Raw genomic sequence first — 12,905 nt, 5'->3', positions numbered from 1 at the left:
TACTTCCTGCTACCCCCTTCTTGAAGCCTTGTTGTTCTAGATATTTATCCAATCTTGCGTACCAAGCTCTAGGAGCTTGTTTCAGCCCATATAATGCCTTTTTCAACTTATAAACAAAGTATTTTCCTTCTGCTAGATTAAACCCTTCTAGTTGCTCCATGTAGACTTCTTCCTTGAGTTCCCCATTTAGAAATGCTGATTTTACGTCCATTTGATAGATTTTAAATCCTTTTGAGCAAGAGAATGCCAAGAACATCCTGATAGCTCCCACACGAGGCACTGGTGTGAAGGTTTCTTCAAAGTCAATTCCTTCAATTTGTGAATAGCCTTTACAAATAAGCCTTGCCTTATTTCTGATGATTTGTCCATCTTCATTTATTTTGTTTTTGAACAGCCACTTGGTTCCAATTATATTTTTATCCTTTGGATGAGGTACCAACTCCCATGTCTCATTCTTCTCGATTTGAGACATTTCTTCTTCCATGGCTTTTACCCAATGAGGATCCTTACTTGCTTGAGTAAATGTTTCTGGTTCTATCATGGATAGTAGAGCAACATCATTTTTCTTTAGTGTACTTGTCATCCTTCTTCGAGTTTGTATCCCTTCATCTGTATTGCCAATAATCTGCTCTTTTGGGTGATATTTTTGGAGAAACTTCATTTTTGAAGGGGTGTGAGATGGTTCTTTTTCCTTGGGTTTTTCTTGATCTTTTTCTTCTTTTTCAGGTTCTTCTTCAATGAGAGGGTTAACTTCATGTTCTTCAATTTAATTTTCTGGAAGGTCTTCATCAATCTTCACATCAATTCTTTCCACTATCTTCCGTAGCCGATTATTATAGCACTTGTAGGCTTTGCTCCTTGTAGAATATCCAAGGAAGATCCCTTTGTCGACCCGAGAATCAAATTTTCCTAGTGAGCCATCATTTATTTTTATGAAGCACTAGCTTCCAAAAATCTTGAAGTACTTTACTGAGGCAGGTCTTCCTTTCCATAATTCATAGGGAGTCTTCTCATTATTTGGTCTTAATTGAGTTCGATTCAAGGTATAGATAGTTGTCCTGACTGCTTCTCTCCAGAATTTTGGCTGGCAGTCAGCTGCTATTAACATTGTTCTTGCCATTTGTTGAACTGTTCGGTTTCTTCTTTCAACCACCCCATTTTGCTCGGGTGTTCTGGCAGCAGAGAGTGCTCTTTCGATTCCATGTTCTTTACAGAATTCATCAAATTCTTTTGATGTGAATTCTCCCCCTCTGTCTGTTCTGAGACACTTAATATTAGAGTCCTTTTCATTTTCTACAAGAGCTTTAAGATTCTTAAAACACTCAAATGCTTCAGATTTATATTTTATGAAATATACCCACATCATTCTAGTTTAGTCATCAACAAATAAAGCAAAGTACCTTTCTCCTTGGAGTTGTAGAGTTCTAGTTGGTCCACATAAATCAGCATGGATGATCTCCAAAGGCTTTAATGTAGAAAACTCTTTGGTCTTGTGGTTGGTTCTAGTTTTCTTTCCATGTTGACAAGGACCACATACTCCTTGATTTGGCCTGAATAACTTTGGGATGTCTCATATTGCATTAATCTTGTTGATATTGATCAAGTTATCGAAGCTTGCATGTCCAAGTCACTTGTGCCACAACCAACTTTCATCTGTTTGACTTAAGTAACAGTTATCTTCTTGAATTTTGTTCATAATATAGATGTTGTCTGGTGTTCTAACCCCTTTCGCCACAAGTTCCCTGAGGAAGAGTTCCTTATTTCACAGTCTTTAGTGCTAAAGACAACTTTATGTCCTTGATCACAGATTTGGCTAACACTCAAGAGATTGTGTTTGAGCCCATTTACTAGCAAATCATTTTGAGTTTTTCCTTTTTCATTAATAATGGTAACAATTCCTTTTCAGCAATTTTGGCATATCCACTTCCAAAGGATACATTTCCTTCCTTTTTGTTCAATGAGAAAAACTTCCTTTTGTCCCTTGTCATGTGTCTGGAGCACCCACTGTCCACAAACCAATGATTTTCATCACTGTGAGCACATAGAGCTAGATCACATTTATCTGTGTTGGGATTCTCATTTTTTTCTTTTCTTCTTTTGAGGGGGCAATTTTGTTCATTGTGTCCATTATCATTACATAATGAGCAAATTTGATCAAATTTGGCCAAGGGATCAAAAGAGTTGTAGGTCTTGATTTGTCCTTGCCCTTTGGGACCATATGATTTGTTTGTTTGATCCTTCAATTTTGGTGTTTCATTCTTACGGGCCATGCAATGTCTAGCTTGATGACCAAAATTTTTACAATAAAAACAATGCCCAAAAAAGATAGTTTTGTACCTGTTGTAATAGCCATGATTTGAATCAACATTCTTTCTTGGAGTTACTCCCTCTTCATTCTTTGGATTTGAGATGGGCCGTTGATGAAATAATGTTTTCTACCTGTTGTAATAGCCATGATTCGAATCAACATTCTTCCTTAGAGTTACTCTCTCTTCATTCTTTGGATCTGAGATGGGCCTTTGATGAAATAATCTTTCTTCTTTTGGGTTGCTGGAAAGTACGTCGGCATAGCTTTTCGCATTGTTCTTAGTACTTGATGATTCTCCTTTAAAACCTATTCCAGATTTGTCATGTTGAGGTTTTTGATTATTTAGGATAGTGTCAAGTATTTGAGAGCTTTCCCAACCCTTCTTGACTTGCTCCAATTCCTTCCTCAGAGATACTATTTTGGCTTCACGTTCTTCACAAACTTCTTCTTTTTCTTTTAGCTTACTTTTCAAGAGGTCTTCCCTACTTTTTGTCTCCTCGTTTTATACCTTGAAAGTGATGATTTTATTTCGTAATTTATCATTTTCTTCAATGGCACTCATTAACAATTCATGTACATTTCCTTCTAGCCCTGAATCATCATCATTTGTGAATGCCATGAATAATACTTCTTGGCTTCCAGCATGGTCATTTTCTTCATCTGGATCTTCATTACCTCCTTTGCGGTGAGGGAACTGATTAGTTGATTTCTTTTTTATGACTACAAATTCATCTTCATCGGACTCATCTTGCTTAGAGAAGAAATTCTTATTATTGAACCTTTCTTTTTGTATACCATTCTTTTCAAATTTTCCTCACCATCACTATCATGCTTATGAGGACATTTTGCAGCATAATGACCTATTTTTCCACATTTGAAACAAATAAGAGGGTACTTACCTTTTAGCTTAGATCCTTTCTTTAGTCTTCGTACAAATTGCGCCAATTCGGATTCAACATCAGAGTCATCACTACTGGCATTCCATTCTTTCCCCTTTTTTTATTTTAAGGCCTTGAATGCTGCATCTTTGGAACTTGGGCATCCTTTTCTCATCTCATAGGCAATGAGGATTCCATGAAGTTCATCCATCTTGAGAGTATCTAGATCCTTCATTTCTTCTATAGCACTTACTTTGGAGTCAAATCTGTCTGGGAGAGATCTTAAGACCTTTTGAACAATAGTGCTTTCTTCAATGTTTTCTTCCAATCCTTTAAGAGAGTTGACTACTTCAGCTACTCGAAGAAAGTATGATGCATTATCTTCTTCATCATCCATTTTCAAACTTTCAAATTGCCTTCTATGAGTTTGAAGCTTATCCTTCTTAACTTTGGAGTCCCCATCGTATAAGCTAATTAACTTATCCCATACTTCTTTAGCGGAGTTACAATTCATGACTTTTGTAAATTCAGAATCGGTGATTCCACTAATGATGGAGTTTAAGACTTTTGCATTTGCAATGTAGGATTTCCTTTCATCTTGATCTGTTGGAAGAGTGGAAGGAGTTGTGTACTCATTTAAAACCGAATGCCAAACTTCAGGTCCAAGGGACATTAAGTAGTAGGACATTCTCTTTTTCCAAAAACCAAAATTTGTGCCATCGAACAGAGGAGGTCTTCCTGACACTTCTTGATTTCTCATCATGACTAAGAATCCTTCTTCAAGTTGTTAGGTTGATATGAAGAAGCCCGCTCTGATACCAATTGTTGGAAATAATGAGAGGGGGGTGAATCAATATTTCTTTTCAATTGTTAATTTTTCAGTTAAATCATTTATATTTAGAACATATAAATAAATAACATGAATGAATGATTTTATTAATATAATATTTGCAATAAATCAAGTACAATGTATATATATAGCTTCAACCAGTTGCCAAGCACGAACTTGGACTTTTTGTGAGGCTCCAACCTCCAGAGCACCAACCCTGTCTTGTCAAGGTTGTGCACCAACTCCCAGGACACCAATCCTTCCAGTTCTAAGGCACCAACCCCAAGGGCTCCAACCCTCTACTGTAAATTGTTTGGCTCTGTTTGGTAGTAATTCTCTGCTCCCAACCCTGCTGGACTTATGACTTACTTCTGTCCTCCTGCTTCTTCCACGTCTACCAGACCTTTGGCTTCATCTGTTTCTTACGGTTTCACCAACCAATAAACTTTCCTTATTCGTTGTTATATATGTCTGATACACTTGAGCTTTGGCTTCCTTTTCGCTCGCTTGATCTTTCGGCTTCCTCTGCGCTCGCTCTTCGGCTTCCTCTGCGCTCGCTCTTCGGCTTCCTCTGTCTTTTTGACTTCACCAATACTCGAAGGATTCGTTCATTCGGAAGAGAGGTCGAATTACAAAAGTGTTGCATATTAAAAGCTATATCAAAGAGTTCCTTTTTAATATTCATACAATATACATTAATTGTTCATGGAAATCACATCACAAGAGTGGTTATACCCATATTGGAGATCCACACGCCGCGTCATTCCTCTAATCGCAATCGCAGCTTCAGAAGGTCTTTTACAAGTCATGCCCATAACATATGCTGTCCTCTGATATCAAACTCATCAATCTTCATATATCAACATAGTTAAAAACAAAACCATATAATGGGTGGTCCCACCAGCCACATCATCACCTTAATCACAATCGCAGTTTTTCGAAGGTTCGCACATAACACAGTGATTTCACTACTGCCGATGGAGCGGATGTGATGTGATCTTAAACAATAGTTAATATACCCGTCGGGTCCATAACCTTATCGCAATCGGCGGTTTTCCATTGTTACATCTCTTCAAGACTTGCGATATGCGACGGATGCAATATTTCTTTAGGACGTAATATAATGATGCAGCGGGTCCGCATACTTATATTGCAATTGGGGTTTTAATGTGACAATAGCTTTAAAAGCTTGCGATGTGGTAGATGCGATGTTGTATTACAGCGTATTGTAATGGTACTGTGGATCTGTATATATATATATATATCGCAATCGCAAATTTCAAGTGGCATTCCTTTTTAATACATGACTTCCAATGCGGATGTGATATAACATTAAATCATGTTGTAATGGTGTAACGAGTCCACAATAATATAACGGGTCCACGCGGATGCGATATTACAATAGGGCGGTTTATAATGGAGCGATCGGGTCCGCACCTTATATCGCAGTCGGGGGATTCAATGTGACAAGCCTTTCATAACTTGCGATGCGATATTCCAATAAGCTTCTTTTGATAACTCAACCGGGTCCACAACTTTATCACAGATGACGGTTTACGGGACTTGAGTTTTCCTACCCTCGCTCTTCCGACAACTGTTGTTCCTGTTGGCTCTTTCCTCACTGCGTGTTCCTCTTTGCTCCTTCTGATGAATTCTTCCTCTTTGCGGGACTTCTTGGGCATATATTACATGCGATACTCCCGATATGGCTCCTCCGATGTTAACTCCTTTGATATGTTGGCTCCTCCGATATTTCATGTGATATCTTAATAAGAACAGTTTGTAATATACTCTTACTCATGGCTTGGCTTCGCTCCTTGGCTTTCCTGTGGCTTCACTCCTTGGCTTCTTGTTCCAGTTTCTTCACGAATTTGCTTTGCTTCTCCTTGGCTTCATATCATTATTTAGTATCTAGAATATTGTCATATTGACATCAATGACAATCTAGATCAACATGGTTTATCCAATGTCTAATAATCTCCCCCACAATGTGAGCCAGGTGTGTATCGAACTCGTGACCTACACTTTGATACCACTTGTTGGGAATCACGATTGTCGTTAGACCAAAACCTATAGGTTTTAGTCAACGATTGCATCGCTAGAGATAAGGATACATGAGAGGTGGTTAGTCCATGTCACGAAACACGCGGGGAGTGTTGGTTTATCCAATGTCCAACAAAAAGTAATGGTAGTCTATGCTTCCTTAACATCGTCCTCTCGAGGAATGACGATGGCTCTCTTTCACATCGATTTTTTTGTAAGAAAACTCACACGAATCAATATCTTCATGCGAATTCTCATCATTTCCCAGCTCAAAAGCTTAGTGTTCTCAAAACCTTAGCAATTAGAGCTTTAAGAGTTTTTGATGACATCCTTCTTAATGAAGAGAAAACATATCTCCTAAGTGTTTTCTTTAATAATGGATATAATAGACACCAATGTACTACGGCTTTCCTCAGAGTTGAAAAAGGTCCTAGGGTTAAAAAAGAAACCAAGGATCGATTTTCGAGTGTTCATCTCCCTTTTATCCAAGGGGTCACTGACAAGATTGTGAGGATCATAAGGAAGCATAAGGTCCCTTCCTCCTTTAGGCCTATAAATACCATCCAGAGCTCCCTTAGATCTGTCAAACACCCGGTGGACCCCAAGAATATGGAGGGTGTGTACGTTATCCCGTGCTCATGTGGGACTCCCTACATTGGTGAGACTAGTCGCTCGATTAATCAAAGGATTCGTGAGCATGCTGCTAACATCAAGCATGGTAGGACCCACTCCTCTGCTTTGGCAGAGCATGCAAATAAATCTAAGCATCATATCAAAATTGAGTAGATCTAAGTCATTGCCAGGGTTAGTCGTTTCCATCACTGTAAATTGAGGGAGGCCCTAAAAAAAAAAAACCTATAATTTGAATAGAGATGATGTTTGGAATTTAGCAAAAGCTGGGTCCCTGTCCTATCCCCCTAATTTTGTAAGTTTCTTTCTGAATTATTTTGTTCATTTATTTATCTTTGCAGGTATTGGTGTCCTTTCTCATTAGAGTTTATTTTCTTGATCTTTCTTGTCTTCTTAAGTATTTTATCATCATGTTCATTCTTTTCTCCTTTTAGTACTTTTGCTTATCCATTGTTTAATGGTCCTCAACCCCGTATTTTATGGTTGACCCTCATTGATTTATCCCTCTTATTTTGATTACTTTTCTTTAAAATAATTATATTTATTCGACTTATCAATATTTTTATTTTATTTTATTTTATTTCCATCAATTATTATTTTTATTTTTATTTATTAAAGGATCTTGACTTAATTATTTACTAATTAGGTCCTTGACTCCTTTTTACAATTTTTTACTTTGCTCCTTGTTTGATTCTTGGTAGTTATATATTTTTTGATTATTACCTATTAATATAATTTATTTAATAATAGTTGATTTTAATAAATTAATATCTTAAATTAAATATTATTTTTCAATAACTAGCCCTTTAATATAGTCGTTACATCATATTAGGGTCTCTACATTGCTCTCTATTAAAGCCTTGGCCATGATCTTCTTCTTCATCTCGTCATGATGATGAACCACATTGGTTGGTTCCAAACGCGTCGACAAAAATTCTACTATGTGATTTCTACCGAAAGATTTTTCTCAATTCATTATGGATCACATAAGCGTGAATTCAGAAATATTATTATTATTATTATTCTTATATATATATATATTAGAATTTTCAATTTCAATTTTAATTTGAGAGATTTGATGCCTCTTGGTGGTTAATTATGTCGCTCTCCAACCTAGTGTGGTAGAGATGTTGTAATATAATGTTTAAAATTATGATTAAGTCAAATTACATAAAAATAAAATAAAAATATTAATGTACCGTAGGGTAAACATTTTAACTCGAACAAAAAAAATAAAAAAATAACCTTACAAAATAAAATAATAAAAAATGACCCATGGTATTGAGAATCCATGGTATTCATGTGGAATGTAACCTATTTAAAGGGGGGAATTAAACCAGCCTAGATCCGTCTTAACTCTAAATCTACCAAGCCCCGATAGGGATGAAATCTCTTGATTACGCTGGTTGGTGATTATGTCGGTTTGTTGGTTACATCGGTTGTTCTCTATGGTTGTGAGGTATGGAGAAGTAGCGTTCGACTTGTAGCTGGAGACAGTTAGAAAAAATATAGAAACAAATAATTACTGGCAATCTCAAAGTTAAAGCCATAGTCCCATGCGAAATCCTTTTGGCTGAAGCATGTACTTTCCCATTTGGGGCAACAATGGTAACCAAGTTAATAAGTTATTTAAAGAAGGCTACAAGCATGGATAACCAACGTTGGCCCAAGATAGCTATGGAAGAAGAATTAGATCATAGGAAGAAAACTTGGATGAAGCAAAACAAAAAGTGGTTGAATAAGAGGGATATCAAGCTACATGAATGTCCTAGCACCAACGAAGAAATAAAAAAATTTGTGATGTGTTATCACTCAGGTTGTTCCCAAAAGTTGTGAGAAAGGGAATACGGCCGAGGTAACCACAGACCAATCTTTTAGATACAAAATCTAGCCAATCTGTATCCAGAGAGGGCTCTCTCTTTATGATTTAGCTTTGTTTTTGAAAGATATTGGGCTAGTTATGAAGTTCAAGGGTTTCGTTTTGGGTTTGGGTGGTGAGATTCAATGGAGCAGTGAGGTAAAACAAAACAGTTCAGTCCATTGGGCACAATGGAGTCAAACGAAACAGGCTTTCTAGATTTAGTTTCTAACAGAGGATGGCTTCATAGAGCAAGGTAGTCAAACAGGGAACAAACAAAAGATTTGAAGCAGATGGAATGGGCTGAAATGGGTGAAGGGAAATTAAGAATCCTTCAACATATTGAAAGAGGGAAAATGGATGATTACTAAAAAAGAGCAATTAAGAATTCTTTAACAAATAATCAGCATGAAAGAATCAGGAAACGGAAGCAATTAAGAATTCACTGTTTATTCTAATTTTGAAGAAAACACAGATAATAATAAAGACTGAACACAAAGTGCAATCAAGCAAATTCTGAAATTAACCTTTTTCTTTATCTTTCAGATTATGAAACACAGATGATATAGTAAACCAAAAAATTGTAAAACACAAGATATAGGGAACTTATTGATCCGGAGTTTGATTCAAGAATTCTGTGACAAGTCCTCTGCTTCAATTCTTCATCCAGTAGGCCAGACAACAGATGTTTCCAACAGGTCTTTATTCCAAAATATTGGGTATTACAGCACAGTCTAATAAATCCACACAGTCCCAACCTCTCCAAAACTCTAATGAAGGGGGTATTTATACAACAAAATATGCACAACCTATATCTCACAGCAGTTGTGAGATAAAATCCATTTTTAAGCTAAAATAGTTTACAAGTAACATAGAGGCAGCTAGAGAAAGATAACTGATGTAGTGCTGGATGCAGGCCTTTAGGGTTCGGCTTGCAGCTGTCCTGTAGTAGCTCTGCGCCGACTGTTTGTCTTAACTGTGCTTTTAAATTCTGATCTGCTTCACTTTGTCAGCTCCAATACTCTTTAATGTTGAACTGATTTGCCTTTAATTCTACACTAATACTCTTTGACTTGCTTTAATGCTGAACTGATACACTTTAATGCTTTAGCTGATGCCCTTTAATGCTGAACTGACCCCTGCTCACCGTTGTCTGATATTTGGCCCAAAATTTCTCTTTTCCCAAGGGTAACAGTGCAGCTATGGACAAACACCTGTTTGTTGGGACGGTGGGACGGTGGAGGTTGTTATGCGCCTTTTAGTTCACTTCCTTTAGATATTTCAGTGGCAGCGGAGATTGCTGAGAAGTCCTGGCAATTGATGCGCTGATGGCCATGTTTTAAGAAAATTTACAGGTACTTGTGTCAAAGCGGAGGAAACCGTACACTGGAGGGTCGGTTGACAGGCGGTGGAGCTCGTCGATGGAGCCTTTTTTGGTCCAGAGGCGGTCGAGAATGAACTGTGAACCCATTCGCTTTTACGCCCGGAGCGCGCGGCTGTATGCTGAGAAATATAACAAAATGACCCTTTTCCCTTTTATTCGACAACATGATTTTTGGTGGGAAATTTTAATTCGAAGGACGGATGACGTAAACATGACGTCAACGGGAGGTACGGGACAAATGACATGGCGGTGATGTCAGGGAAGGGGTGACGTCAGTGGATGACGGTAGCAAAGGGTGGTGGTAAGCGGTTTCTGCCCGCACCACTTTTGGGGTTGGGCGGTTTCGGGCGGGGAGGGAGCGAGCACGTCGGGAGAGCGACGCGTGGCAAGGTACGGGCGCCAAAACCGTTGGTTCCCCTCGTGTTAACGCTCGATGATGGAGGGGGGTGCGATACAGTTGTGGACCGTTGGATGTGGAGTTGTTGATCGGACGGTGGACGAACTGCGGAGATGGCAGGAGGTTAACATTGCGGGCCCGGTTTAATAAACCATTTTTTAAAATGTATCGGGGAGGTTTTCATTGGCTTGCGGCTTAGGTTATTAATTAACTGGAGGTTAATTAATCCCTTTAGCGTAGCGGGGGCTATGGTTCTTAATAAACTTCAAATAAGTTTATTAATTCCATTATAAAAATAGTGCTATGGTTATAGTTAACCAGGGGCGGGGATATTAATATTCGGGGACTTATTATATATACATATTACGGGAAAGGTAACCATGTACATGGGATTTATATAATAAAAACTTAGAAGTCAGTATGATTTATGAAGTGGAAAGCGATAAGTTATATGGTTAAACACTTAGGCTAAAAGGTAGAAGTGGTTTTATATGAGAAATATGGCTATTCTCCTAAGTAAAACAGGTTTTCACTTAGGCAATCACTTTGAAACAGAATGAGTGGTTCATGGATATTAAGCAGATCTTAATACCTTTGGGGGGGGTTAGTGAATGATTTAGGGAAAAGATGTGAAGGGGAGTTAGTCATGAAACCTGCCTTGCTTGAGCTGCTCCAAAGAATATCTGCCATGGTACTTGTGATGGGAGTGAAAATTAACACACATTTTTAGAAACATAATATATCAAAAGTAACCTTCTGCAACACCAATCTAGATACCCAACCTACTTTGCCTAACATTTTTTCTTCTTTTTACTCAGGTGCACTTGGACTGGCAAACCCTCATCAACTTTTCTTTTCTTTTCATGGTAAGCCTACCTAATTCTGCACTTATTACTTCCAAGGGCTCAGGTTAAATAGTTGAGCTCCTTTGTTTCTCTACCTATCTACTTTATCTGCCAAGATTAAACAGTTTGGTCAGATTTTTATTCTCTATCTCTAAAACAAGAAATTCAAACATGAACTGGCCAAGATTAAACAGTTTGGTCAGATTTTTATTCTCTATCTCTAAAACAAGAAATTCAAACATGAACTGGCCAAGATTAAGTTGTTTGGCCATTCATCAATTGTGGCATGAATTTAACAAGCTACACACAATGCTTTATTTACAGAAAATGAAAAAGTAGTGGCATTTTGGACTTGCACACTTTCTTGGTCTTTCTTTGTTTGGGGTTCATTTCTTTCACTTTTTTGACCATCTTATTCTTTTTACCCTTTGATTTTTCTTTTAGGGCATACCCTCTTTACATTTTTTAAATTTTTTGATTTTTTTTCATAATATGGAAACCTTTGCAGCAAGAAAAAGGATGAACATATTACAAAGCTCAGCCAGTCAATCATTAAATATGACACCTATTGGTATAGGAGTATAACAGTGGCTCCACATGGGGATGGCTTTCCCTGGTGGAAAGTCAGGAACAGTAAGTCTGAAATTTTCCCTTTGCTAGATCTAGAAACTGTACAAAAGGATCATGTAAAATATATACACTATTCTTGAGCTGATTCAAACAACTATACATCTGTTCTGGATAGTCTACTTGGATTATTTGATCTTATGTTTCTTGCTTCCAAATCTTCTTCTGCAATCTCTGATAAACTGAAATGAGGCAAAACAAAAATGATAAAGTTACTTCACTGCTTTCAAAATTTTCTGCACTTCCCTCCTCATTCTCATTGCTGAAATGAACAAGCTGATCACTTCTTTCAAGCTGTTGATCCTGAATTTTCTTATGTACATGTTAGAGTCAGAATATATCAAAAAACTGGATCAAAGTAATGTTTCAGCATTCGACCATTCACTGGTCCTTCTTCTGTTTCTGTACCATCCAGGCTCTTAAGAAAGTAAGTGTTGTTCCCTTGCAATGCTTGGATGATGAATGGCCCTTTCCACAAGAAGTCAAACTTCCCATGTTTTCGTTTGTCTTCTCTCCTGGAATCCCACTTTAGAACTTTGTATCCAATGAAGAAGTCTTCTGCTTTGGTCCTTTTATCAAATATCTTCTTGAGTTTTTCTTGTAACACTTGGAATCTTTGGTGCACTTCTTCTCTGGTCTGCTGCAAATGGATGGTCTGATTTATTCTCCTTTGTATGTCATTGGGTTCTACCTGAGCTTCTTGCAGTAATTTCATCACCGAAATTCCTAAAGATGAAGGAAACACAACCTCCATGCCATAAACTAGCTCATAAGGGTTGGTTCCAATAGATCTCTTTGTAGTAAGTCTGTCTGCCCATAGTGCATTTGTGAGTTTCTTGTGCCAGTTTTTCTTGTTCTCTTCCAACAATTTCTTAATAATATTGATCGGGCTTTTGATTGAAGACTCAGCTAGACCATTACCTTGAGGGTAATAGGCTGTGGAATGGCCTAAAGTGATATGGTATTTGTTACATAAATTTATCAGTTTCTTGGATTTGAAGGCAGCAACATTGTCGGTTATGATATTTTCAGGACAGCCAAACCTAGACAAGATGTTAGTCTCTAAGAATCCTATGATCACTGCATCATTGGCTTGTCTAGAGGGA

This window comes from Pinus tabuliformis, chromosome 4_1 (assembly GCF_031772625.1).
Source record: "Pinus tabuliformis cultivar Carrire ecotype Pingquan chromosome 4_1, CPIR1, whole genome shotgun sequence".
Lineage (NCBI taxonomy): Eukaryota > Viridiplantae > Streptophyta > Pinopsida > Pinales > Pinaceae > Pinus > Pinus tabuliformis.
The sequence above is the reverse complement of the archived record's forward strand: the minus strand, read 5'-3'. Positions refer to the sequence as shown.